Source organism: Anas platyrhynchos, chromosome 4 (assembly GCF_047663525.1).
Source record: "Anas platyrhynchos isolate ZD024472 breed Pekin duck chromosome 4, IASCAAS_PekinDuck_T2T, whole genome shotgun sequence".
In the NCBI taxonomy this organism is placed as follows: Eukaryota; Metazoa; Chordata; class Aves; order Anseriformes; family Anatidae; genus Anas; species Anas platyrhynchos.
In genome coordinates this window covers 30,454,500-30,480,709 of record NC_092590.1, presented here as the reverse complement: position 1 = coordinate 30,480,709, position 26,210 = coordinate 30,454,500, and the positions used below count along the sequence as shown (strand labels likewise).

Genomic DNA, 26,210 nt, shown 5'->3' with positions numbered 1-26,210 from the left:
TGAAGGAGTGGTGGAAATTAAGTGTTAGGGACTGACTGCAGCCTCCATTCTCCTCTGCTGCTTGAGGGGAGGAGGTGGAAGAGGATGGATGGGGGAAGTTTTAGTTTGCTTTTAGTTTGTTATTAGTTTGTTCTAAGTTTGTCACTTCTATAGTCTACTAGTGATAGGTAACAAATTACATGAATCTCCCTAAGTTGATTCTGTTTTGCATGTGACAATAATCAGTGAATGATCTGCCTGTCCTGATCTCAACCTTTAAGCCATTTTCATCGTATTTTCTCCTCTTTTTCCTTTGAGGAGGAAGAGTGAAAGAGTAGTTGTGGTGGAGTTCAGCTGCCCAGCTGGGTAAAACCACCACACCCACTGAGAAAATTAATTTATTTATCAGAATTGAAATAGTAGGTGCCTATACTTTTTTACACTTTTTTTTTTTTTTTTTTTAATTTCCTCTATCTATATAAAATTTATAGAGATAAATATTCTGGGGTTTGTATTTTTATTTTTATTTTTTTTGCATTTTAGGGATTCAAATTGTTCATTTCAGTTTCAAGCATAACTGGGGAGGTAAGAGTAAGGAAATAATAGAGGAAATAATAGAGGAAAAGAAAATATTTCTATATTTTCTTCTTTATTTTCCCTCTAACTCTTAGAGACTTCGCATTTTGGAGGGAAAGGATGGTGCTGACCTTGAGGGGGAGGAAGCCAGTAAGATTATTGTTCTGTTGTCATCTACTCAGAACTAATGTGTCCAAATACCAAATGAGTGCCACCAAAGAAGCCACCCTTGATAGCAGAGCTAAAGATTTACTAGGGGTCATGTGCAAAATTTTGTGTAGTGTAGATCTGGATGTTTTCTTTTATAAAGACAGACTTTTCAGATGTGGAGTAGCACACAAAAATTCTATGGTTTTTTTTTTTTTTTTTTGATTTGTTTGTTTTTCCCCGTTGTTGGAAGTTTTCTGCTACATGGAACTGGAATTCTTTGGAATGCTGTATTGCAATCAGATTAACAAATGCCATGCTTATTGTCATGAAGAAGTGATATTTTTTAGACCAGTGAATTTGTGAACTAAAGCTATACCTCTAACTCTGAAAGCTCAGAAAAGAATTACACTCTTTTGCTGTTAATATTTAAACAGAAATACTATATTTAAAAGGTTTTAAGTTACATTTTTGTTACACTGGCACTGAGTAGGCAAAGTACTCTGAATAGTCTTGGTGCTGCAGAGCCTACATTTTCCTAACCTTTGTTTCACCCTTATGCTCTCCCCAAAACTCTTGCATCAGCATGTAAAAATCCTTTTGTTTTAAAGTCTGTAACTTTTCTGTAACTCGGGTGGCTCGTTATTCAGCTCTTTGAAACTGATTACTATGTTTAAGAGGAATTGAAAACTGTATTTCACTGGACTTCCTCTTTTGGAAACATGTGAATATAAACAGGGTTTGAATATAATTCTAGGAACAAATTTTTTTTTTTTTTTTTTTTTTTTTTTTCTTTTAACAGCTTCATTCTTCTCTGAATATGAAACAGCACGTTAGTGTTAGCTCTTTTGCATTTCTCTTGAGTAAACCTGATTTAATTTATGCTAAACATGATGGAACACCTGTGTGCACTGGATAAAAAATAGAGTACATAATATTAGAAGGAGAAATGTCACATCCTAAGTATGGCAAACAAGCAGCAAAGCTCTGGAGTTTTTTTTTTCTTTTAACCTTTTTGTTGTCATTTTGGAATTAAGAAATATCTGAGAACAAAAGAGACCTGGGAGATTATTCTATTTTACCAAAGCATGAGACAAATTTTCAACCAGTTCCTTATGTGTACAGAAGCCAAGCCTGTGCGATGCAATTTAATGGACAGACTAAAAGACTAACAATTGAAGTAGTTGGTTTCTGATTACTTTGCCAATGCGAGATGAAGCAAGTTGGAAATGTTGTGAGCAGTAGCAGGGCCAGTGTACCAAAGGAAGATTATATGAGAACAATCTAATAGCTTTCTTAGATTTTTTCAGCCATGAATATGATATGAAGCTTTTGAAAGAGTACAATATTTGATATAGCTCCATTTGAAAAACTCTGTGTTCAGCTGGATAATGTGGGGATAAGTATAAGACGTCTAGCTAAGGAACCACCTATAGGCTCTAGGATGTGCTAACAATGCAGATGTTTGAAGAAAGGTCTCAGTTTTCACTTTTTTTTTTTTTTTTTATGTTTATTTTAAGCCTTTTTAAGCTTTTTTAAGAAGATTATGTGAAAAGGAATGTTGATGGGATAAATTTTCGCAGCTTAAATGTAAGATAAAGTATGAGGATATGTTTTAGAGGATATACTTCATTAACAGGGAAAGAGGAAGCCTGACTTTCCTCTTGTAACTGAGTCAGCAATTTGATTTAGCCTGAAAAAAAAAAAACAAAACACAACAAATGTTACCCCAAGATATCTCATGTGAAGTATCTCCACTGAAGATTGGGGATTATTACTTATAGAGTTAATAATTTCCCAGTACTATTAATTTCTTAACAGGAAAGAAAAAAAAAAAAACATTATAGATTAAATTCAAAGCTGTAGAGAGCCAACTCTGGGAAAATTCTAAAGGGAGGTATCATTGCTTCCTGTAACTACTGTAAATGGATAAGCACCATGGAGGGAAAAGGATTATATGAGGTAAGGAAAAAAGACTGCATCAAACCAAATAAGCATAACATACATGTGAATAAACCAACTGTCAGAGAGAGAGGATATAGCTCCAAATAAGAAAAGTGAAGGCCAAAAATGCTGTTTGTTGTTAAGGAGCAGTTAAACAAGTTTACTTTAAAAGGCAACATGTGATGAGGTTGCTGTGACAGAAAGTGTCTGAGCCCAGTTCAAGGGAGGTACCTCCTGGTCTTGCTGCAACAGGTTCATATAATCTTCCAGGCTGCTGTGCATAACAGCACTCCTCAAAAGAAGGACATTATAATTATATACTTAAGCAAGAGATACTGCGTTTATAGGGACTTAACAAGGAGAGAACAAATGCAAGATGTTTTAATGTGAAAATATTTCCTGGGGATTGTTCTCAGCTAGTGGGAGAAATACATTAGTATGGAGAAAAATTTTAGCTTTTCCATTTATGTAGGTTGTAATTTAAATTATTTAATGTCTCCACTTTTTTTTTCTTTCTCCTACAGTAATAAGAAATAGTATTGCATTTAGGAGTTCTGCTCTTGGTGGAACTGACTTATGATGTCATTCATATTTGTTGTTATGGTGAGTATGCAGACCATTGGCAGATGGGTGGGGTAGGGACAGGGCAGCATTAAGTTTAACCATTTACAGGAAAGGTTGTAATTACATTATTACTTACCCTCTCATCCAGAAGAAGGTTTTATTGTCAACTACAATGAGAAGCAGGTGGATACTAAGCTCATCAGAAGTAGGATTGCATACAGCTGCATTGGAAAGGAAATAGAGAAAACAGAATACAGGTATAAACAACAAGCTGAAATATTGGTTGAGTGGGATCAATACATAAGGCTGCTGGACCTAGCAATGTTAAGGGGAAATTCACTTCATAAATTTTAGTAGTCCATCACTTGTTTTTACTTCCAAGTAGTAGTTACAGGCTGACCAATTGCACTTGGAAAGATGGAGAGAAATGAGCTGCCTTGGCCCAACTACAGCTGCAGGTGATTGCAGCAATGAAAATGGGAATCTACTCAAAGGTCTGGTCTTTCTCACCATCTGGCCCTTTGGCTCCCTAATGTGCTGACACTGTGGTATCTTTGTGAACCAGCTGGCAGACATTGCTTTGGCTTCCACCTTCCTCCTGGGAGCAGAGTTTGTCAGTTTGCAACAATGACAGGAAAATTCTCTGAAACCATTACAATGTTTAGGACAACTCAGTTCCTAACATACCTCCCAAGGCTCTTGAAATAGGTCATATTTATTTGCACACTGCATCATATATTTTCAGCAAATATATTGAAACAATCCTAAAATGCAAAGGTGAGGTATAAAGAAATATTTTTTTATTACATTTATATTTACAATTACATTTTATTTAGTATATCACACCTTATTATTTCATATTATTATTTATTATATTATTTAGTATTTTATTTACTATATAATAAAAATAAACATTTAATTTAAATATTTAATATTTATTATATTATATTTATTATATATATATATATATATATATATAATATATTTTTTTTTTTTTTCCAAGTTAAAATACAGAGATGAGAATGAGCCTGATGGTTTGAGGTTTGTTTCATTTCTGCCAGTAACTCAATATATGACTTAGATGCTAAAGCTAAAATTCTCACATCCACTTTCGGCACTAAAAGAAATAATATTATTTTCAGGGTTGTGAGCTTCTACTGCTCCAGTTAACATTAAGATGAGAAGCATGCTTGCAATTCCCCAGTAATTAATAAGAAATGTTTCATGGGGGTATTATAAAGCTTAATTAGTTAAAAGTCAAATTTCTTTCTGTGTTCCCCCTTGCTTTTTCAAAGTCATTTTACAATGTATCAAGAGATTCATAGATGGAAATAAACATACTACTTACAAAAATATACTGTCTTGAACAGGAATCCAGATAACCTAGTTTAGAGTAAATTCTTTATGTTTTTCTTTTTTGTTGTTGAGTTTCTCAAACAGGGCTAACCTTCATCTTGTAGAAATGTCTACTTTATATAAGGAACTTCAGACACTTTCAGGAGTACATATTTTTTAATCTGTATCAATACAAACACACTTATGACTTTCTGCAGCTTGTTTACACATTGCACTCCATAAGCCCAAGAGATTCTCTAGACTCACTTACATGTGAGACAGTTTTGAAACCCTAGAAAGCAAGATTTTTACAGATACATACTTAGAATTTATGCAGGTATGCTCAGCAAGGACATTACCTGAAGCTCATTTATTTCTATTAAAACAAAACAAAACAAAACAAAAACCACAACTGCAATTCATTAAAGAAAAATACATGGCAACATATCTCATGAGAATCATGTCTACATCTCAGATTTTCCTGTTGCCGTAGACTCCATGAGGAACACGCATGGCTTTGGGGTTTCACGCTGATAAATTATAAATGGACTGAGAAGAGCATAGGAGCAGCAAATGTTACTGTTGTCACTAACAGTGTTGAGTGGCTGGCAGTGGAGTGTTGTCTTGTGCTTGCTTGGAGGGGACTATTTAGAATAGACACTTCTGATAAATTTCCTGTAATACCTTACACCTCTCACTTTTTTTCAGGTATAATTATCAGATAGAAGTATGTAAAAGTGAGAAGCATTACATACTATATGAAGTTTATAGAAAATATTTGTCTATATGGAAGGCAGTTTTATGGGAAACAGTGCTCTGGATCCTGCAGGGGACAACATTGAGAAATCTAACAGGAGGGAGCTGAGAGAGGGATATTCACACAGAGTATATCCTTGAATTAAGACACAAACTTCTGTAGGGTTCCTACATAGGGGGTGAGAAAAGACATGAAATCCTCCAACAAAGTACGGTTTAGAGAAGGAGTATGATATATTCCCTGCTGTTGTGTAACTCAGGGTATAAACTAATCACAGAATACGTAACATGCTTATTTTAATGTAATATTTTTAAAATGAGAATTGATCTAAGAGTTTTCTAGGATGTTAAAACTAATGATTTTCCTCTTGGAAAATGTTTTCTTCTCTTCACCTACATATTTAATTGTATGCTTACAACACGATACATATCATTTTATTACCCATATATTTAACATAATCTATAGCCAATTTTAATGAAAAGAGATACAATATCAGAGATTAAATATTTGTCTACTGACAGAAGAATTTTCAAGAATTTTCTAACAGTAAGCATAGTTATTAATTTGTCCCTTCGTTAAAGAGAATGTAATTATATACAATATAAAAGTCACAAAAGGAGAAAAAAAAAAAAAAAAAGAAAAGAGAGAATTTGTCTTGAATCAGCATACATCTCCAGCAGGGAAGTGCATTTTAATGCTTCTTTTCTTACTAAAGGGTTTTGATCAAGCTTTAAGTACTTGAGGTTAAGTAGCAGCTGATCACCTTGCATGGTTTATAAATGTGGCCAGATATTTGCGCCTTTCAGTGAAGCACCTGACTCTGTTCATTACTTGGTCACTATGAACTGATTTTTGATGAAATTTAAAACAAAAACCAAAAAACTTCTCCTTTTGAATTTATGATGCTGGGCTAATGTTCCAATGAAGTCTCTAAATTCTTTTTTTACTTAGTGCACTTCCATATGGTTACTTTTCTCAGAGTTAGAAGTGTGTTCTAGTAATAGACTGTCATTGCAGCTAGTGCTGGAAACTGAATTTTTCCATTTTTAACAGAAAATAGACAATACAACATTTTTTTTCCTGTGTCACACTGGATAGACCAGTTTCAATGTTGATTGAGCTGTGAGGTTATCAAGTGAGGCAGCCAAACCTATTGGCAGAGGAAGCAATGATATTGTAATCACAAAAATCTTATGAACACAGTTGAGATGTATCTCACTTTACTGAAGTTATTGCTTCAAAGCATTAACCAGGTAAAATAAATAAGAAAGAAGTGGTTTCCAAGGACATTAGATTCGTAGTGTGTCTTGTAAGGGTCCTTGGCTGACAAGGGCTGACAAAGTGATTCCTTAAATTTTTCACTTTCCATTCCTCTCCTGTTTACACTGACTCATATAAATTTTGTCTACAAGAAAACAAACAGATGCACTGTAACTCTGCTGCTTTTCTTTGATTTCTCCCCTTGAATAGAACAGCCAGACGGTACAGGCTAATTGATTCAGTATTGAAAAACAGAACAGAAATAAAATTACTTTTGCTGTTTCTCACTGAGAAATAGATGGAAGTCATTTTAATCTTACCATGATACAAAAATCATTGTCAAAAATTCTATTAATTCTTTGTGTCAACTTCAGAACAACAGTAGTTCAAGCCTAATATTCTGTAGCTGTGTCTAACAGTAAAGGAAAAAAAAAATTAGTGCTCTCTGTATTTTGTCAAACAAGGATGCCCATGCTTTCATAGCCTATGACTGACTCACATGCTTACCCAATGCCAAACTCTGTTTGAAGCACCTGTCAGGAGTTAAATTAGTCACCATCTGCAGGTAAACATAATCATAAGCACTTGTTCTTGTTTCTTGTTCAAGGTTCTTGTTCTGTAATCACTGCATGAGCTCTTGGTATACTGAATGCTCGGGATTTTTTTTTTTGCTTGATTTTTTAAAAAATATAATAATGATGAAACTTATTCCAATAGTTTTTTTCTGTTATCTAAATTTGTGTCTTCCATTAATTTAACAGTGAAATTCTCCCCTAAAATCTCATTACTCCTTCTATCTTTTTCTAATCGACTGTCCAGATAATTGTATAAAAGTAATACGCATATGTACCTACGTGCATATGTGTACGTATAATAGTATATATAACTCATTAAGAAAAAGGATGGCTCATTTCTGATTTTCTGCCTTTATCATCTCTTCATTATCCATTTTGCCAGTCAGCAAGCTGCTTGGTTTCATTACCTCTCTTAGAGACATGTCTACAGCCATTTGATATGCAAAAGGAGAGTCACAGATCTCTTCCCTCAGTTCTGTCCCCTGGGCTCTTTCCACCAGACAGTTGGACAGCAGCACAGATACATCTGAGGCATCAAGTAGTGAAGAAAAAGTTCCTGTGCAGTTATGGAGAGTCACACAAGGGAGTCTGACCTGTATCATTTTATCTATTTCAGCATAAATCATACATTCCTTATTCAGCAGCATTTAAATAATGTAGAATATGTTCTCTCTTCCTGTGCTTGCCAGGAAAGCCTCCACTTAACATCCATTGTTTAAACCACAAGAATCTGCACAGAAACCAGGGCACTATATAAACATCTTTTGGGGGTTTTCTCCAATTTTTGTGCAAAAGAGTGGGGAAAAGACAAGCATGGTCATTGTCTTTTCCAAGCCACCTCTTCTACCCTAAAGAAAGAGGAAAAAAAAAAAAAAAGCCTACACCTGTTATCTCTTTTACTGAGAGAACACCACGCCTTCAAATAATGTATTTTCTGTCTCCAATGTGGTAAAGTGAATTGATGTTCAATATAAATATGATAACAAATGTGCATGTAAATGGTCTGAATTCTGCAAACACTATGATCTGCACCATTTTTAACCTTGGGGTTCTTCGCTGCTTGGGAGCTACATAACATTGTAGATAATGTATTTAGAAAAGAAATTTTAACAAGTTCCTATAATAATTGTGATCTTTGCAATTCCCACAATAATTGGGATCTCCATGCTGGTAATACATTTACAGATAGAAATTAAGTAGGGCATAACTGAAAAAGACTGTGAAAATTAATAAAGTGCAGCAAAATGAAAACTCCTGCATATGCCTCCTCCCTGCAACTGTGCTGGCTTTGAAGTTGTCAAAAGAATTTATTGCTTCTTCCTCTGATCTTGTCATTCCTTTCCTTTGAATTCCCTTTGCTACGCCAAAAGATATCTTTTCTTCTTGCCTTTCAATCTCAGCCTTCCCAATATTCATTGAATTGTTAACTTACAAATATCTTTCTAATTTTACTTGCCCACTAGATACTTTTATTCTTCTTCCCATGCTGTTCTTCTGTAAGACCATCTCAGTAATAAAATATAAGGCCACTTGATTTCCCTTTGCAAAGCTATTGTAAAGTTTCTCTTAACTGTAATGAGTCCAATAAACAACCGAGTAGACAGGTAGTGAACTAAAACATCATTTTAATGCATTTAATAAAATAACCTGGAAATGTATTTAAGAGGTGAGATAAACTTAAAAAAAAATATTTCTATATGCTTCCATGTGAAAAATCTTACATTTTGTTACTTCCTTTATGACCTTCGTGTTTTTAGAGGTTCTTGTACTTTATCCTGTAATCAAGATAACTTCTACAGTGTTTATCGGTTTCTTCAAAGAGAAGTAAACTAGCAGCTAAATCCTCAACTTTAAATACATGCATTTGTGATGAATATTTGGCAGAAGGTACCATTACCTTACAAGTCTTGCATAAATCTCAACCTGTGAGACCCTGCTTACAAGTTAGGAGATGACGTATCTTCTTTGCTTTCTGATAACAGGAAGCAGTTGTGGAGTTTCTGCTGGGAATCAGTGGCTAGTCAAGGGCTACCTACTTTATACAAAAGACTTTGCTAATAATTTCTCCTGACCTGTTTGCAATATCAAACTTTTATGCTTTCTGACTGGTGCAGAAAAAAAATGCATCTTTCTTTGCCTAATTAGCCCATTTTCTCTTCTCTTTTTTCCAACATAGTCAAACTACAGGTTTTTTTTGTTCATGGTCTAGAAAGCAAACAAAAACAACAACAAAACACATAAACAAAACAAAAACAAAACCCGCAACAACAAACAAACAATAAAAAAAAAAGACAACAAGTTGTGAGGACACAGAAAAAAAATATCACTGGAAAAACATCAGTTCTTATATTTTTAACCACTCAAGTCTATGCTTGATTGACCATGGTGAGTTCTATCTGAATTCTGGGTTATTCTTTTTTCTTTATAAAATTATAGCTACATGCTAACAACAAACACTTCAGGCAAAGTCATGTATCAAGCCTATTATTTCTAAGTCTTCATTTCAATATTTCTAAGCCTTCATTTATCATCCTAGGTCTTTTATCAGAAAAAGAATATCTGATAACACTGTCATTATTAAGAACAGATGAATGTTATTTATTTTAATATTAAAAAAAAAAAAAGGTTAGGAATTTATCCAAACACGCCGATAAATGGTTCTGCTAACGCTCAATGTGGAAAACAAGAAACTGATGTTACTGCTGAAAAGGTTTTTCTCCACAAAATTGTAAAATTTTCTTTTTCAAAATATAACATCTGTTGTATCTGGAAGACCAAATAGTAGAGAAGGAAAGGACAGCATAGCAGCATAGAGTTATAAAGGAAAAATAGACGTGGATATTAATGGGCTAGAAAAATAGTCTTCTAATGTTTCTTAATTTGATTTTGCTGCTGTTGAATCTCAGGGTAATAGTATAAGATATAATTCACTCTCCATAAATATCAATGTAGGTGTTGTTTTTTATTTTAAACGGAAACCCACCTGTTGGGTCCTATTTTGCAATGGTATTTTTCTTCTTCTCAGTTAGATTAGCCAAAAAGTAGATTAAGTGAAGGTACCCCAAAGAGCAACAGAGGGATTCATAGGTACCAGAGGGCTAAAATAGAGGAAAGGGTTACGAGGATCTCTTGCTGTCTATCCTGAAAAATTGCTATGGCACCTTGGGGCAGCAGTTTTGAAAGGTGTTTTTGAATTGTGCTCCCAGGTGCTGGCACCACACCATGCCGACTCTCAGACAAGACAGTCCCTCTGGGACCATGTGGAATTGGGTCATCTTGTTACTTTGGTGCTTCATATTAAGGAAAGGAGAAAGGGGTCAGACAGCCATATGAGCATATGGGGTCAGCCAGATGATGGCAATAACGGAAAGTGTCCATACAACCTCCAGACTAACTGGGAAGTGCTCAACCATGGTGGGCACTGATGTTACATTTGTCAGGCTGCAGAAACCTCCTCCAATTGTTGACAAGCTCAGCAGACACTCAATTTCTATGGGGCTGGTTTAGGGCATCCTGGTGGGTTCTTGGGCAGATCTGGATACTTAGTATGGGTTCCCCATAAGAAACATCTAGTCAGCATCTTACTGCTCCAAAAGTGAGGGAACAGCAGACAAAAAAGTCTGCTGCAGTTCAGATTGGCTCCAGTTGTGCCTTTGCATTGTGGCTCCCTACTTTGATAATCCTTGATAGGATTTATCTGTTCTAGCACAAACACTACTGCTTCTCTGTCAAAGTGGATCCATGAATAAGGCAAAGGGTTTCCTGAAGTTTATGATGTGCTATATGCAAAGACAGTGAACTACACATTCTGTTAGCTGGTTTGGGAAACAGGTAGGAAATCAGCAGGACTGAAGGGTACACTGGCAAAGTAGTTCACCTGTCTGCATAAAGTGCCCCTTGCAAAAGTAGTTTGTAAAGCAATATGCTTCAGCTTAGTCTCCCCAATAAAAAGTTTTCTGGAGATATACCATATACACATCATTTGCTATTGTACTATTTCACTATTTATATTTGTTTATTATTTGTTTGTATTTTGCCGTTTTGTATTTTTCTCTGGCAGAGAAAAAAAGTGTTTTAGAAAAAAGCAATCATTTTCTGACTATCCCTGTTAGATACACAAGTTATATTACTTTGTTCTGTACTTTTATAGTTCAATAGGAGTTAATTATAAATATCTTGAAATCCACATATTGTCATTTGAAAAGGTAATCATTTTTTTTTTGCAGTACTCATTCTACCAACAAGACATAAAATATGAGCAGTTTCCAATTGTTTCTTGACTTAAATCATGTGTTTAAGCTCTTAAGGAAAATTCTAAGAGAAAGAATACAAGGGTAAGGAAATACTTGAAGTTTTCAAAAAAAATTATAAAGAAAGTCAAGCAAGCTGCAAGCCATAGGAGGGTCCTGTTATGATTATTCTATTATCACCTTCTACTGGGTGTTCATTTAATTCAGGCGACTTGAAAGTGTCCTTGAGATCTGTAACTTTATCTAGATGCCAGTCTACCATATCTGTGCTCTTTAAAGTGCGATGTCTAAACACTGTTTTTATCTTTATGTCAAGTGCTGAGCTGTATGGGGACTAAAACTCAGGGAAAAGAGAACTTTAAAGGATATGAAAGAATAAACTTGTATTTGATTTGGGACTAAAATTTAGGACTTGAACTTTATGAACTGGGCTCTGTTGTAGGGGTATGAACCTTCAGGCCAGAAGAATAAAACATAGTTTTTTTTATTTCTAATAAAATTATGTAGTAGAAAAAGGAAACTCTTACTGAGATTGCTTTCAGTGTTCTGGGGAGCTCTGTCCTTGCCGAGGCAATCGGCTCCGGGGCAGACACGTTCTGCAGTGCAGCGGGGTATCGGACAGGCAGGGCTAATTTTTCCAGCACCGAGCCCACTCGAGGGAGCCGCCAGGACCAAGCAGCCCTCGAGAGGGAGGTGAATGAGGCGAGAATGAGGCATAGGCGGAGCCAGCAGCGCCCCCTCCCCGGCCCTTCATAAGCTGGCCCTACGGAGCGCGGCAACCAGGACGGGCAAACAGGCGGGCGTGATGCATCAGAAGGATCTGGATGAGTGCACCCTCAGTAAATTCGCAGATGACACCAAGTTAGGTGCGTGTGTTGATCTGCTCGAGGGCAGGAAGGCTCTTGCAGGAGGATCTGGATAGGCTGCACCGATGGGCTGAGGTCAACTGCATGAAGTTCAACATGGCCAAGTGCCGGGTCCTGCACCTGGGGCGCAATAACCCCAAGCAGAGCAACAGGCTGGGAGATGAGTGGTTGGAAAGCTGCCAGGCGGAGAAGGACCTGGGAGTATTGGTGGATAGTTGGCTGAATATGAGCCAGCAGTGTGCTCAGGTGGTCAAGAAAGGCCAACAGCATCCTGGCTTTTATAAGAAACAGTGTGGCCAGCAGGTCTAGGGAAGCGATTGTACTCATAACAAGTAAGCTGCTTCAGCTAGAATTGTTATTATATTCCAGTAGACAAACTCATTGACTGTAAAGAAATTTCTTCATGTGTGGGATTATTTTGAAAAGTGGCAGATTACATGGCAGATTACCATATTCCTATACTGTTTAACTGGCTTTATTGTTCCAAGTGTTTCTGTAAATATAAGTCAGGGGTATATGATTCTTTTTAAATATGGAAATAGCTATTTAATTTTTTTCCTATTTTATTATGATCTTTATTGTTGCCAGTAAAATCACATCCTTCCTTTCATTTTGTCTTGCTTCTAGTGTAGAGAATGTAACACTTACCAGGCAGGAAAGAGTAATAGTCAAAAAGTTAACAGCAAACTGCTTTCTTTTTCTTCTCTTTAGTCAAAAGTAAAGTATAATGCTCTGTTCCCATCTATTCCAACCTATAAGGCTTGCCATTTTATCCACAAAGTAGTTATCAATGAAACTGTTTTGTAGTCTTAAACTGGGCAGAAGAATTGACCTTCAAGATTCAAGGATTAGACTCACAGAAACCTCAAGAAAGCCAATCTTTCATCTCACAAAGGTAGAGAAAAAGATATCGAAAGTGTTATAAACATATGGATCTTTGGGGCACAAAAGAGAGAGAGAAATATCTCAAATCTGTATTTTCAAATGTTGTATTCTGAGAAGCACGAATGCTGGAGACAAATTTGGAAGAATATTTGGGGAGAGCAAAAAGACAGAAAAAATAAAATCATGATCACTTCTCTGCTAATACAATTCCATAGAATGCAAAACTGATTGTGTACCAACAGCTGATGATTGTTGTATCATTTTGATGAGGAATAAGATAGATAGTGATTAAACATACTAAAGCAGCATGTCATAAAAGGTCTGGTCAAGTTTATGCACCTCAATGCACCCACTTTTTCACAGTCAAAATGAGTAAGGGGTTTTCTAGGTTTGTAGTCCATTATCAGCCGTGGGGTAAATTAAATGTGAAAAAAGTAACTGGGATGTGCTTAGGAAAGGACCTTGGTGGGTAACTAAATTAGTCACTGAATCCAATTCAGTTTTGTGCCAGAAAGGCAAAAAAATATATATCTAAATCTATGCTATTAAAATCCAGACATCTATGACTGCACAGTTGTTAAAAGAAATGCATCAGACTTGGCAGTGGCAAGGAATCTCTTCATAAATAATCCTATGTTTGAATCAATTTTTTCAGCCTATCTCAACGTTCATGCTGATCTAATGAATCCTCTGAGAAAATAAGTACTCAATCACACCTCACAAAAGAGAGGAATCAAGGCAGCATTTCAGAGAATTCAGCCGGACTATCGGATACCAGCGCACAGCCTTGTCTTACACAACAGACCTGAAACCCATGTTATCTTCATCCTGTGGGAGTCCTTGAACCCTTTAATGCAGGTATGGTTGAAGTGTAAGTCACTTGTCTTTTATACTTGTATTTGATAAGTACATGTTCGCTAAGTCAGAGTGACTGTTTAATTGTCTCTCTCTAAAACAGAGAAGTTTGGTGTATTTGCTGGTTACCTGTAAATTTTAGTGCTACACATGGCATGGGTGCACTTGTATATAATCCAACCCCAGAGACAGGTCCAAGGTCCAAAGAGCAAGGGTTATGTCTTAAACAAAAAAATGTATTTTTGTTGCATTTCCTAACCATTTTGCTATCAAGTTGACAAGTGAATTTTCCTTTTTTTTTTCCTTTATGAAAAATAGTCTTAGCCGAGGTGTGCAAATTTGGAAAATTATGAACTATAGTTGTTTTTGTGAATCAGAAGCAGAGGCAAACAGCTGTTTTTCTCAGATACCTCTTACAAATAAGGCATACATAGGAAACACCCTTATCCATGGCATTCATTAAACATCCCATTTAGGTAGTTCTACAGCTTTGTGGACTCTGTACTTCAGTGCTTATTTTTCCCTGTGCAGGGAAGTGGGTGATTCATTAATACATAGCTTCTGCATACCTGGATTTTTCTGTTCACTGAATAGGTTTGGAATGATAAATAAATATTTGGTGATAAAGGGAGAAACTGTAGGAAAAAAATGTTTTTATAGAATCTAGGATTGGATTAAAAAATCAGTTTGGCACAGTTCAAGTAGACTAGTCTACAGTAGTTATCAGTCACACCAGACTTTGGTGTCAATAATATCTTTGTAGATTTTTCTTTCCATATAGTTTATTTAGTATCAGGTTTCAGTTTTATATTAGCTGATTAAATGTGGATTTTAGTTTTCTATTAGTTTTCATTACAAAAGAAAAATATCTGATCTGACAAATTGGAGTAGAAAGGGTGAGGGATAATTTTTTTGATACTGAGTTGATCTGAGACCCACAGAATATTTTCACAAGGGAGTCAGAAAGAGGCTGTATTTAAGAAAGGGAAGATTATATTTTCCAGTGAAGCAAATAACACTTAGAGATTTATTTTGGAAATCCCTGCTTTCATAAAGAAAGGCAAATAAACTGGAAAAACACCATATGTGGGCAGCAGTGTCTTCTAAACATCAAGGATAGGGAAAGTCACATTATTTCTGTTCTCTATCTTTTTTTTTTTTTTTTTAATGACTATAGCAATTATGATTAAACAGAACACTTAAAAAGAGTTTTGCTAGAAAAACACAAAAATACTGCACCAGCACTGCTATGAATTTCTTAAAATATCCTGAGTCAAGGTTCTTTAAACTTATCTTTATTTCAGTGCTTTCCTCTGCTCATGGTTCTGCTGTTGGGGATACTAATGGGGTGAAAAGTACTTCTGTCTTGAAAAAGATTCATCTGGACAAATCTCATCCTCTCCAGAATCAATTACTACATTCCCTATTGTCTATTGAATAATACATAAGTGCACCAAATGTAATTCCATTGATGTCTGGTGATTTCTTCATTCCTGTGAAAAAGATTTTATTTTTCAGTTTATCAGCTTGTGATTTATATTAACGAATAGATTATTTCTTAGTCCCTGAAGAATCTTTATAAACAACTCTAGCCTCTCTCACCACACACTTCTATCCTTATCTATTGCTACAAAAGCACATTAACATGCTCATACAATAGTTCACAGACACCAGTGTCTCAAACAAAGTGCTTTTATGTGGTTTGATTGAAAGATTTTCTCTGAGGGATAATCATATTCCTAGCTATTAGAAGAAAGAAAACAAAATGAAATTAACTGCAGCTGTATTGAGATACAAACACACACACACACACAAAAAGAGGGTGGCTGTTCAGTTTTAGTAGGTGTTTGTCTCCAATAATTGGTAACTTCTATTTCACTCAAGTCTGTTTTCTATAAATTGTTGTCCTATTTTATGGCAGAAGTATGTACAGACTTCTAGTTCATTTGGGAATTCCTAAGGATATCAATGAGTCTGTGTCTTTTTGATGAAGAGAAGCCCTGAATGACCAGAATGACCACATTCTATGCACCTAGCACTGAAAAAATATATTTCAAAACATAGTCAGTTTCCAGACTAATCCATAACTGTGAATCAGTCATCACAACGCCAGTGACATGGTGTCTGAATACTAGGACTCAAAAGATGACAATATCCACCATTCATAGACACCTCATTAACTAGGCAGTAATGCAAGAATGCAAAAGAACGCTGGAAACATGGAAAATCACAAAGCCATGGAAGTGCATCAAATCCCACCTTTTCCTAGAATTTCGACACCTACCTGCAGGAAAAGACTGTGGAAGAGTTACATTCAATTTCCTCCTCTAAGATGATCTGAATACATGTTCTCTTCCCAAAAGATTGCTTTGGATTCACTTCTATTAGTGGTATAGAGATATGTGCCACCTGCACATCTCTCTTTCTTCAGTGCACGCCTTCTCACCCCACACTCCAGACATCTGTTCCATTCATTGATTTTAGGCAGCTGTGAGAGTTTCAGATATTCCCTCTGTTCTTTCTTTTTACATGAGCTTTTGGTATTGTAGAGATTTATCTGTTCCAACCTACACCTCCTTGAAAACTCAATTAAAAAGTCCAGAGTTCTGTCTGATGCAAAAGAAAACAAACAGACAAACTAATTAAACAAACAAACTAACTAAACAAACAAACTAACTAACAAAAACAAACAAAAAAATTGTCGTTGTAGCCATAAAAGTAACAGTACCTCCATAGACAATCTTAAGAATGTGGATGTGCTGAAACTTCATTAAGATGCAGTTAAAAGATTAGTAGATGCTATGGAAGAGTATTTTTCATAATATGATCCTACTGAACTAAGTAAAGAAATGATAGCTCTGTTTGGTACCATTGTTGGTCCATGTTGGTTTGTTAAATTCTTTTCAACAATTTATTTACAAAAATTCTTCTGTTTTCATTCTGTGCAATGTGTCCACTGCTTAATGCCAAGCTTCTGTTGTGAATCATTTACACCTATGTAAAACAGGAGTTTTAGAAAGTTATGTTTATGTAACATTTTGCATCTACTCAGAAAAGGTGTAAATAATACCATAAATAGTTGGGTAAAGTAATTTTAGTTCCATGTGCTATATAAAAAAGAGATTAACTCATTCTAGCTGGCGTTAATGTTTAGAAATAATTTGATTTTTAGAAATCAGTGTTTTACAACTGGAGTTAAAACTACAGTGGAAAAAAAATATCTTTTTCACACACACACACAAAAAGTTTTCACATTATTTGAATCATGTAATATAAGAAAGGTGTTGCTGCAGAAAATAAAATCTGAACTGAGTTTATCATAGGTGTATCCTGTAGAAGTACTTGTGAAATCCAGGTAAGATTTACATTTTGACTTATAACTCACTTTTACTCATGACTTTTGATTTATAACTCACTTAGGTTAGATCTTAAGGTTTTTTGTCAACATTGTGTGCTAATAATTTGACAGATGTCTGGTTGCCACAAAAATTTAGAGAAGCATGCATATGGACAAAGAATATGTTCCCTATTTTCTTCCTTTTGTTACGTAAAAAATGTATCCATTACTGGATGTTTAAATTAAGGTTTTCAGAGTCTGGAAAGAACACATAAGACTGTCACTCCTGGATTATATTTCATAGATACTCTTTGTACAGAATTGAGGGAAAAAGTGAATAAAGCATGAGAAATTAATCGTTCATTTTAAGAACACGTTAGTTGGACTCCTTTTTCCCTTTTAATAAGCTGCCAGACTAAATTGCTAAATGCTATATGGCTATTGTTTCAGTGATGTGATACTATTTGTTCAACAAAATGTATTTGGTAGTAAGATTTGAACTGAAACTGAGGAACATATATCTGTAAAATATCTGAAATATCAGTAAAGCAGAACAGCTGGATACAGAGGCTGTAGGAAAAAAAAAAAAAGACTTCAGAAGTTTTACTAGAATTCGGTGTTCTTTTAATTCACAGTTATTTGAAGTTTTTATAGTAATAGTTTTTATTTAGACCAGGATTTTTAAAAATCATAACAAATCAAGCATCTAAAAAAGCCAGCTGGAGGTGTTCAGTATTTTAGAAAAGCAAGCAATTTGAATGCAGCCACTGCTTATTTTTGAAAGCATTGCATTACCAACTATGTGACTTCTTATTTTTGAAAACACCATTCAGCTCTGTCAAACAGTCAAATAAATGTTAATTCAAAGGTCTACATAATCTGAAAACTTGTTTCACGGATGGATCCCAGTCCTCTGATAATTAGACAAATGTTACTTTGTCCCCTTTGCCTTCTTTTGGCTGAAGAAAGTGATCTCCTCTGGGGCAAAGTCCAGGCATTGGACTGGTTTGGTTCTCCCAGTCTTTAAGATAGATATGATGACCAAGCTGAGTCAGGGTCTCTTTCCACCTGACCTTCACAGGTCTCCAAAAATTGTTCAGCAGACCTTTGACTCATACATGTGCCCACCAAGGTACCTGATGTCACACCCCATGATATGAATTATAGTAAACTCTCAATTTCATGTTGTATGTAACTATGACAGATTTAACAAACTGTACAGAAAATAAAATTTAGTAGAATAGAACAGAACAAAATAGTTCAATGGAAAGGGGCCTTCAAAGATCATCTAGTCCAACTGCCTGAGCACTTCAAGACTAACCAAAAGTTAAAGCATGTTATTGACGGCATTATCCAAATGCCTCTGCAACACTGACAAGTACGGGGAATCAAGCACCTGGCCAGGAAGCCTGCTCCAGTGTTTGACCAATCTCACAGTAAAGACATTTTTCCTGATGTCCACTGGTGCAGCTGTGCCATTCTCATATGTCCTGTCATTGGTTACCAGGGAGAAGGTATTAACACCTCCCCCTCCACTTCCCATGCTCAGAAAGTTGTATTGTGGCAAAGAAAATGTAAAGGAAAAGAAAGAATTACAACCTGTTGCAGCCACAGGCATCCAGACGAGGTCTGGACCAGACCAGGATTGATTTGTGTTCTCCAAAGCTTTCATAGAAGACTGAGTCCTGTGAGAGGAAGACCAGGGTCTATGCCCTCCCAGGCAAGGATGCACTTTTCAGTGCAGACATGGCCACACACAGGTGTCATGCTGGCATTGGTAAAGCCCATTTCCATGTCTTAACAAGACAGTACAAAATCTGCTTTTGGTGATGAGAGGAAGAGAAGAGCTCAGTAGTTTAAATTAACTGCATATGTTTCTAATCCTGGTTTGCTCTATGCCTGGGATATATAAATTTGTCCCAAGAGCTCCTTAGACTTCCTGTTGATTTGAATGCACTGCATTTGAATTCAAAAGGCAGGAGAACGGGTTCTCTCTTCTCTTCTGTTTTCTCATCCTATGTATTCACATAATAATGACACATTCTGTAAACAGTCCTCAGTTAAATGCTTCAAAAAATAGAAAGACCAGTAAGAAAATAGACTGCCATCTAGTCTGGAGACCAGATTGTAAACCAACCACGGGAACTGTAAGACAGGAATAACAGGACACCAGTGCTCATTGTGGGACAGGATACTACCAGGGTGTGCTAACTGTGTGACTAGTGTGACACCCTCTCTTTCCGATGTGAACTCTTCCTTCAACACTCTTGGAAAAAATGCATAGATGGTTTATGTTGTACTAACAAGTGGAGCTCTAAATCTGACATTTTCTGTTTACACATGTGTTACCAATGTAATCTTCTCAAGGCTGCAGCAAGGCCCATGGGACTTTGCTCTCCATGCATATTTTTTTTGTATTAAAATTTGTGATACTTAACAGATACTTTGAAATGCTTACTATTAAGAGTTTGTTAATAGATTTCTAAACTGAATACATAGAATTATTATTTACTGCAATGATGAAAAATCTTTGATAATACAGTATATAAAATTAAGTAAGCAATACATCATCTTTGAGTGGTGGGTAAAAGTTCTAATCATTAAATCAGAAAGATGGTTATCTAAAAATTAAACAAGTTGGAAAATTTGTAGATGCTTGTTAATTAAAACCCTTGATTAACATTTCCAGTTAACTGCCAAGATCATTTATGATGTCTATTATGAGAAGTCATTCAGAATGAGAATAAGCAAATCTGAAAAAAGACCATAGAATTTTTATTTTTTTATTTTTTAAATAAACCCTTTCATCAATATGTAAGTATGAACATACACACAAGATTATCTAGCTGCCATATCAGCAAGAATTGCTATAAAATCTGCAAATTTCAATAACTGTTCACTGGAAAAAAGATCATACCGATTGAATATTGGCCTCAGCAATGCAAGAAAAGAAAAAACATATGAATAGATTTATGAAAAAAACAACAACTTATGAATAGAGCCTGATGTACAACCTATGCTTTATGTCTATAATTGATAGGTAAATGGATAAGAGAACTTTCCTGGTCATAAAATAGCTAAGGGTAAATTTCCATGGCTTCTAATCTCCCATTACTGTTAACAACTTCATTACTGACCGGATTTATATTGATTTCAGGATGAACATCAACATTATATCTTCTCTCTATGTTTAGTTAGAAGAAAAAGATCCAATTTCTTCTGTTTTCAAACTATGAAAAACAACTTAGATATGCTTATCTGTAGATAAACTAAAGCATATTTCTAAATGTCATTTGTCAAGTACACACTCATCTGTGCTAGAGACTTAATTTTAATTAAACTGCCTTTATTGATTACAACAAGCATGCTAGTAGTGTTTTTCTTTGAAAACTTAAAATCATGACCTTTTTGCACCCTAAATGAGTGCACTATGAGTCATAAAATGACTCGTGATAAAGTGATTTCAGTCCAGAATCCATGAAAAATTAGACTCAAGCAAATAAGTTGTTATGCCCAAGGAAAACTAATAAAAGCCTATAAAGGGGAAAACAGTTTTGCTGTAGTTTTATTTTGTTTCTTTAATAAATCGAGATAATGATTATAGAAAACATTAATACCATACAATAACATTTTTGAGATACTATTTTACCATTCACCACTGTCTACTGAAGGAGTTGAACACCAGCACGTTGTTTTATCACATGCAACAGTTTTATCTATGAATTTTCTGAGTGAGTGTAGTGTTTGGTCCCATGAAATATCTGTTGATACTTGGCCTAAGTGGTCACAATGACACTGGTGTTGTTGCATTGCAAATTTTGTTTAATTGGCCCAGATAAAGAGAGAGTGAAGATAGCTGTATGTGATGCCTGCACATTGTTGTATATGTTTTCAAATCAAACTAAATTAATGGAAAGCAAACTTTTTTTTTTTTTTTTAATTCAACAGTTAATCAAAAATTGAGAAAGCTAGTAAAAAGTGGTTTCACGTAATATTATGAGCAAATTAAAATACGTCTTTTCTAAAAGCATGTAACTGTTTAAAGCCTACAACAACATTTCTATGCATGATAGGTCTACAAGGAAAGCCTGCTTACAGTTAAGCTGAAGTTATAACTGATGTGGATCAGGGCTTTGTACTGTGCTTCTTGTGCTCCACAGAAATGTGTGTCTGACTGCAAAGGTTTTGCTGTATTTCATGGGCAAGGTTAAACCGAACAGCTGAACTGACTGCTGAAAGTGGACTGCCAGCTTCAGAAGGACTAGCGTTAATTGTGGCTGGGAGATGGTTTAAGAAGATTCCACTTCTGAATCTCTCATTAGGAATTCTCACCTGACTGGCCAAAGCAGCTGGAATTAGCATATGTTAAGAGTTGAATGTGGGTTCATCCATGGAAAGGTTTGGGAGTTACAGCAAATTCTTCCAGCACAGAGACAAGCTCTTAGGTTCTGCTAAGAAAAGTATTGCAAAACAAATGTTTCCCCTAGTAATGACTGTTGTGAAGAGACAGTTTTCACAGCAGTTCTACATACAGAGGTCAGGTGTGGAAGTGGAAACAATACAGTGTTATAAAACCCAGATGTAAAATTCAGTGTTTGGGAGCATATGAGAGACACATCACATGAAAAATTTGGTTTTCAGCTGGACAGGGGAACTGAAGACAAAATGGCTTTTGTGTAAAGCACACTCCCTACCTCCGAGGACATAATTAAGAAGTTATGTAACCATACTGAAAGTCTTGTAAAACATAGCCAGAGATCCAACTTGTGAATAATTGCCATCCCTGTGGAGGATGTATGAGGCAGCATGATTTGCTTTGTAACTGAGCTTTTACAAGGCTTGTTTGAAGAAGTTTTTCCTAACCCTAGTGGAACAGGGAACAAATACATGTCTTTCCTATACTTGAAACCATAATGTACTGGTAAACAGTTCTGGAATTATTTATACTAGGGTTGAATCTTGGCTGAAGACCCCATGCACCTTGGATGAGAGGAGAAGATATTTCCAGGTTCTAAATCTTTTGCAGTTCTAAATGTGATGTTTTGTCAGCCAGACACTGTCTGGAAACAGATAAAATGCAGTGATAAAGGGTTCAGTTCCTATGTATCCAGGAGTTAAATCTGAATGACGATTATTTTAAAGGTTTCAAAGTATTCAGTATATAATTTTGTCAAAAGGAATATGATGAAATTTTAAAAGTTAAGAATTTTTTTTTTTTTCATTTTACTGTAACGGAGAATTCACTGACATCAAATACTACAAAAGTCAATGAATAAATATGGGATCTGACTGATATCTGAGAAGAATATTATGAGAAAATAAGTAATGTGCAAGAAATTGAATTGTCTGGCTGAATGCTGGTAATAAATTAGCCTGTTGAGTCATGAAATACTGCTTTTGCATGTTTTCAATTTCAGGTCCGGAATTATATTTTGCAATATATGTATATATAAATACATAAATATCTCGAAATAATGTAATCAGTAATTTTATTTTAAAACAGAATAATTAATTAATATTTGAGTTAAGTTCTGGTATAAAACTATTCTCTAAATAACTTATATTTTATTTAAAGCAATTTCACTACAAACTAAGGTCTTCAATAAAAAAGTGGACGTATTAATTCAACAGTGCATTATATTTAGCTATGTGTGCTAAATCATATGCTAGCATCGGGTTGTCTTCAATGTGTTTTAGATGGTTTAATTTTCTCATCTATCTCTGCATATTTCTTCCCAGTATATTTTTGTTTGTTTTGTTTGCTTGTTTGTTTTAAAGATTTCAGAGATCTTGTTTTCCATTGGTTTTGAAAGACTATTGAATCTTGGGTATTTTGGCACAAAAGTACAACCATTTATTTAAAACACAGTAATGTATTATTTAGCATGAACTGACATTAACTAGGGAATAAAGCTGACTTCACAGGAATAAATGAAAATCTGTATATTAATACATTATGAAATGTAGGGTTTGATCTTCAGCATATATTAGAAGAGATCTAATATAATATGGAAGAGACCTAATACTACAGTAGCACTGAGCTACTGTAGTGGTTTTTAAGTGGAATGTAGTCTGAGTAGTGTATGAGCTTCAATATCCCATTAAAGGGTAGTCTTTATGAATCTCTTCCAAGAAGTGAGTAATATGGGTTTGAACTTCACCAGAGGGAAACCACAACTAGATGCAGGTCTTCCGCATGTCATAAGACAAACGGAGAAAAGATGGGCAAACAGCTCTCCTCCGAGACTTCTGGCTTTTATGCAAAAATCAGGCACCTTCTTGCTCTGTGCTCCAGACCTGTGCCCAGACCAAAATCTGTTGGTCTGTGACAATCTTAAGCCACAAATACTGCAACATCATAGAGTTTATTGCTTTCTGGGTTATGTTGCAGCTGAATGAAGGCTTTGAGAATCAGTGTTTGAATTTGGGTGGACAGGGTCCAGGTTAAATGTGATCTTGAAATCATTTAAGAGTACAGAAAACAGGAAAAAAACCTAAACCACACATTCTGGACATACTAATATACATAAATAATTGTATCAATTGCATTTAAAGAACAAAAAAGTTTGTGTGCAGATTCATTTATGAATATGACTTCTTGCATTTCCACTATTTAAAGTAGTTTTAAGATAAAGGTCTGACTCATAAAAATTAAAAATAATGTACATTTTAACTACAGAGCTAACACATTTCTGGCTGTGGAATTCTGTATCTGGGTGGATTCCATACTGCAGCTTTTCTGCATGCGACAATTACTTTTTAAAAAAAAAAAAAAAAAAAAAATCTCTCCCTTCCTCCTTCCCCCCCAAAAATTCTATTTCCTATTAGCTTCAAGTCTAGCAAAGCATTAAAATTACCTGTGTGGCATCCTTCTGCTGCTTTTGCTCAGTTATGTCATCATTACATTTTAGCACTCAAGATGAAAAGGATTGGCATCTGTTATGTAATACTTGCTCTTTTATTCTGCCAAGTGCCATAAAATCAGATTTCTAATAGCTCTGGGTTTAGGAGTTCATTACACTGTGGTGATATTGCTATCACTGTAACAATGTTATAATACCCTCCATGATAAACTTTAACAGTAGAGAGACCAATATATCATTATTGTTGATGTAGATAAGAATGTCCATGTAATTCTGTGTTGACAGGTTACTGTAGTTGATGAGTTTATCAGATTTCCATCTTTCTAGAAAATCTCAGTTTTATTCCAATCTTGCCAGTGTTCATGTTTTAACAAAATCTGAAAAAAGCAACATTATTTCATGTTTGTCATAAATCTGTGTATTAGATTAGGCACCTCTCTAAGTATGTTTTATTTTTCAAGAAGATACTTTAATCTTGAATTAACCCATTTACTTAGATAACAATACAGTACTTTTTTAATATATAGATATATATTTTTCATTTCATTTATGTGATGACGTTTAGCATCCAGAAGTATGTTCACCAAATGGATTGTGCATAATGGTGTACATAGCAGAAATACAATTTCTTCATCTTTTCTGGCAGGGATTTCCCCGCCCCCCCACCCCCCAAAAAGTAATCTCACTCTCTGTTAAGATGTTCTGTGAGAAGCTAGTTTTGGCAGTTATGCCAGATGTGACATCAGTAATTTATAAACTTTACAATGATTTTATATATGAGGAGGAAGACACCGTGACAAATCTTCTGCAGAACAAGGCATATAAAAAAAATCTTAAAGTTATGTGCTGCTGATTCAGGCAAGTTTTGTGGAAATTAAAGGGAGAATGCAATATTTCTTTTAAATAGCAAAAACATTGCTTTTCAATTTCTTATGTTAAAAAAAAAAAAAAAAGATTTTATGGCTTTGCAATACAAACAAATCATGCTGCACATCAAATAAACCTGGATATTTTTTTCTGTCAGGAAAAAAAATGGAAAAAGTAATCATGAATGAAAAGACCCTTTAGCAAAGACACATGTAACTTGTTTTTATCTATATCCAGTTAGCAATTCTATCAATGGTCTCTAAATGTTACAACCTTCTTTTCTTAATGTAAATCCTTATCTTGAGTTATCACATTCCCAGTGGCTGACATTTTACAAAGGCACCCCCTGGAGCTAAACACACCTATGGAAATCAAGAAACCCTTGCCAGATTGTTTTTCCAGCCAGTTCTGAAGGCAAAAAAGGCCCTCCACATAGGTTATCTAATTTTACGTTAGGAACATGATTCTTTTCTTAAGCTCATGTGAACTTAAATGGCCATGTGCAATTATGAATGCTGATTGTTAAATGGAAACACATAATCAAATGTCAAAAAACTTCTTGTGATCAGTCACATTCAGACTTCCTGAAGCTAAATAATACTCTAATTTGACTGTCATTATAACCAATTTTTGCTGTCTCTTTATGTGTACAGTTTTTATTTTTGTTATTATTTTAATCTCTTAAACTACTTTTCATTATGTTAATTGCCATTCTTATTGATATGCTTAAGAAATAATTGTAATTTTAATCACATGATTGTAGTCTTAATTCTAACTAAAATATCATGAATTAATTTCCCCGTCTTTACAGGAGACGTGGTGAAAGAGAAAGTGTAGTGTGAATTACAGACAGCTCTGACTTTAAATTATTTAGTGCCTCAACCCCAAAACATTTAGAGCATCCCACTGTGACCTCCATCCTGTATTGGGTGGCTCTTGGGTCATATCTGTGATGGTCCATCATACAGAAAGCCCATCAGTGCTGATAAACTCAGAAGCAGTATGGCTGATGCATTCTGTGTCACTCCAGAAGAGCTTTGAAAATGGGCTGAACACACACAGTGGCCTTTTGCACAGAATTTGCAGCATCGGGGGTTTCTGACAGTGGAGAACCACAACACTTCAGCTACACCAGAGCGCACCAAAGAAT

At 35.2% G+C, this 26,210-nt stretch overlaps 1 long non-coding RNA gene across 2 annotated transcripts in view; it reads left to right on the top strand.

The window, feature by feature from the left end:
- LOC101794455 (uncharacterized) overlaps positions 1-26,210 on the top strand; it is an 85,629-nt gene that overhangs the window by 25,281 nt on the left and 34,138 nt on the right. For both annotated transcript variants that reach the window (XR_002406417.4, XR_011809034.1), the window contains one exon: positions 13,794-13,996. This is a non-coding gene — a long non-coding RNA (uncharacterized lncRNA). The remainder of the gene's footprint in view (positions 1-13,793; positions 13,997-26,210) is intronic.